Source organism: Tupaia chinensis, unplaced genomic scaffold (assembly GCF_000334495.1).
Source record: "Tupaia chinensis unplaced genomic scaffold, TupChi_1.0 Scaffold140356_1, whole genome shotgun sequence".
NCBI lineage: Eukaryota > Metazoa > Chordata > Mammalia > Scandentia > Tupaiidae > Tupaia > Tupaia belangeri.
The window spans coordinates 15,097-18,633 of record NW_006200233.1 but is presented as its reverse complement, the minus strand read 5'-3'; positions in this window follow the sequence as shown (position 1 = coordinate 18,633).

The window sequence follows — 3,537 nt, the reverse complement described above, 5'->3', positions numbered from 1 at the left end:
GACTGAGTCAGCTAGACATCTCCCACTGGAAATCTCTTGCCCATAGTCACATTGTGCCGGGAATCTCTGCCCTGATGGGTTTTCGATCCCGCCACATGGGCAGGTGCTCCAGCCCCCTTCCCGCTTCTGTTTGCTAGCTTTCTCCTGCCTCATTGTCCCCTGGAGAGGCACGATCCCCGTTAATATTTGGGGGGAGTTGAAGGTGGGTATTCTGCCTTCTATAACGGCTGCGTGGATGGAAAGGGGGCGCCAGCGCCACCTATCGAGGATCATGGAACTCTCACCCTGTTGATCTGGGTGGGAGAGCAGGCTGGCAGGCCATCGCGACAGTACCTAGGTATGTCTCAGAAGGGCTGTCGTCCTCTCCTATCGCAGCAGGAGTCAGCGAAGGTTCCCAGGACTTGGTATCCCTGTTGTACAGTCATTTCCAATTTTAAAGCTAGGCAAGAAGAGATAAACTTGGTTAGGAGATTTAAGAGACAGAGGTCAAAAGTGAGTGAGAGTTGGGAACCAGCAGTTAGCGTAATGGCTATGTCGCTGGACTCCCACGTAGTCGACCGCGGTTCGCGTCCCGGACCCGGTGGCTTAAAACTCACGCCGGGCGCGTGTGCGTGCGTGTCCAAGATCCCGAGAGGAGAATGGAGGAGAAGGGATTGCGGCGTGACCATCCCCCTTAGGGGGTGATTTCTCGCTTTCTGTCTCTATGTCTCTGTCTGTCTGGCGAGCGCACGCGCCCTATAGTGAAAAAAAAAAAAAAAAACTCTCAAAAGTGAGTGAGAGTTAGCATCGACAGGGTCTAAGAGGGCAACAGCCAGGGGACCTGTTCCGGCTTTACCAGGTCCCGGTGATGGGGCAGGTGCTGTCGGCCCCAAGGAGCCGTGATCACAGAGAGCCCGCAAGGCACCTTGTGGCCGTCCTTGGGCTGCGTGTATCACCAGTTTTTTTTCCTGTTTTTTTTTTTTAAGAGAGAGATTTTTGCTATAGGGTGTGTGCGCTTGCTGGAGAGACAGAGACAGGAAGCAAAAAGTCACCCCCATGCAGGGGAATGGCCACGCTGCAGTCCCTTCTCCTCTGTTCTTCTCTAGGGATTTTGGGCATGCACACACACATGCCCCACGTGAATTTCAAGCCACTGGGTCTGGGACTCGACCCGTGGTCAACCATGTAGAAGTCCAGCACTCTAAGCACTACACAACCTGCTGGGACCAGTATCATTTCTTTTAACCCAGATGAATGCCTGGAACTTTTGTTTGTTTTAAAGAATTACATATTACATTTAATTAGTACATTTAATTACATTTAACGGGATCAGCAGTTAGGATAATGGCTGTGTTGCTGGACTCCCATGTAGTTGACCGCGGGGCACAGTGCTAGGAATTGGCAGAACCAGGACTTGAACCCAGCAGGCAAGCCCCGGAGCTCATGTGTTGACCCACAGCAGACACCACGTCACCGTGGTTGGAGTGGTTTCTGTACTCTTGCCGACCCTGTTGTGAAAGCCATGACGTGTACAGGAACGCGGGAGTCGGCAGTGTTCAGATCCAGGCCTTGCTGGCCAGTAAGGACGCAAGACCACCGGCTCAGGAACCAGAACCCCAGAAGCACCCTTGTGCCCTCCTGCGGGCCCCTATTCCTCGAGGCCTCTCCTGCCAGCCCTGGCCCCGGCCCTTGACCTGGCTGGGCAGAGGTTAGCCTGGAGGAGAGTGCCACAGTGCGGCCGCCAGCTTTCGGGCTGGCCGTAAGAAGGTGGTGTTCTCTTCCTGTGAATGTTCGCTCTTGGACTGTGGCCAGCACGACGGGGGCAGCTCCACGGCCGTACGGACAGGACACGTGAAGGTATTCTGGCCGAGTGCCCCGAGGTCCCAGACATGACTCCTGGTGACACCGGCCTCCAGCCCCCACCCCCGCCTTTAGCCATCCCACTGATGCTGTGCAGGGGTCCTTCCAAGCCCCACCCTGTCATGGGCTTGTTGGCCACATAAAGGGTCCTTGCTTTAAGCCACTGAGTGTGCTGGCCTACTCCGGGGTCTGCGTGGACTGTCGAAGCGGCTGGGCCTCTACTGTAGTTCTGCTTTCTGGGCAATACAACAAGAACTGCCTCTCCAGAAAGACCAAAGGAAAAAGAGACAGGAAAATGTCTTTATGATGTGTTGGGGGAGGGGTGCCCAGTACCTAGAGAGCATTAGTATTTTCGGTTTTTGCCGTAGGGGTGTGCGCTTGTTTGAAAGAGACAGAGACAGAGAAAGCGAGGCTGGGTTTGGGTCCCCAGCTCAGTCTCAACACAGCAGACATGTATGTGCACAGGTGCTCACGATCCTAGTGAGAGGAGGGCTATGGGGACGGGACGGAGGAGTGGCATGACTCTCCCCTGCACGTGAGCTCGTGCTCTTTGTAATAAACTTGAAAAGGAGTTCTTATGGAAATCACTGGAGAGACCGTGCCCGGGCTAGGGAGCCACGAATCTTCAGACTGAGCTCGTACTGGAAGACAAGACAAGTAAAATAACATTAGACGCAGAGAGCAGAGATGATCCCGGCGCCATCCAGAACGGGGTGAAAATAGGTCACCTAAAAAGGAATAAAAATCAGACTAGCAGGAATCTGAATATCCGCAACCATCGGCTATCAGAAAGTAGTATCTTTTTGACAAACGGTGAAGGAACCACTGGGCGTCCACCCTGGGGGAGGGACCTTGACCTGCTCCAACCATTCACAAAAACCGTAGTGAGTCCTGGCTTTAAAAGTGCTAGCTGAGACGAAGAAGACAAGACAGGACAGGCGCCTAGCCCCGGCTCCTCGGGAAGCTGGGGCAGGGGACAGTAATGACGGCCACCAGAGCCTTCAAGTTCTTTTCCTGTCCCCAAGTTGCTTCTTTCATTATTATTCATTCATTGTATTTATTTATTTATTTTAATTTGACCAGAAAGACCCAGAGAGAGAGGAAAAGAGGGAGAAAGCAAGCCACCAGGTCCGAGACTCAAACCGTGGTTGGCCACGTGGGAGTCCAGCACCCTTATCCACCATGCCACCTGCTGGCCCCCCAAGTTGTTTCTTGTGATGTCAGCTTTTATTTTTCTTCTTCATTTTGTTTTAGGACATGTGTGCACTCCCCAGAGACAGAGAGAGAGTGAAAATGAGAAATCACCCCCCAGGGGGACGAGCACGCTGGGTCTCTTCTCCTCCATTCTCCTCTCGGGATCTCTAGCATGTATGCACATGCACCCAGCATGATTTTGAAGCTGCTAGGCCTGGGACTTGAACCACAGTCAGCCATGTGGGAATCTAGCACCTTAACCACCATGCCTCACACTGACTCCCTTCATTCATTCATTCATTCATGGTATGTTTCATGTAACTGAATTCCTTCATGTACCCAGTGATTTGGGATGAGCAGATTTTTCTGTGGGTTTCTTGTAATAATCTGTACGGGGCTATTTTCCTACTGGCTAATTGTCCAGAAAACATGAGTCTGATAGGAAGTTCTGTATTCCTGAGCTTTCGAAACAGGAAGGCTTCCTTTTAAGATAAAAGGGAAAGG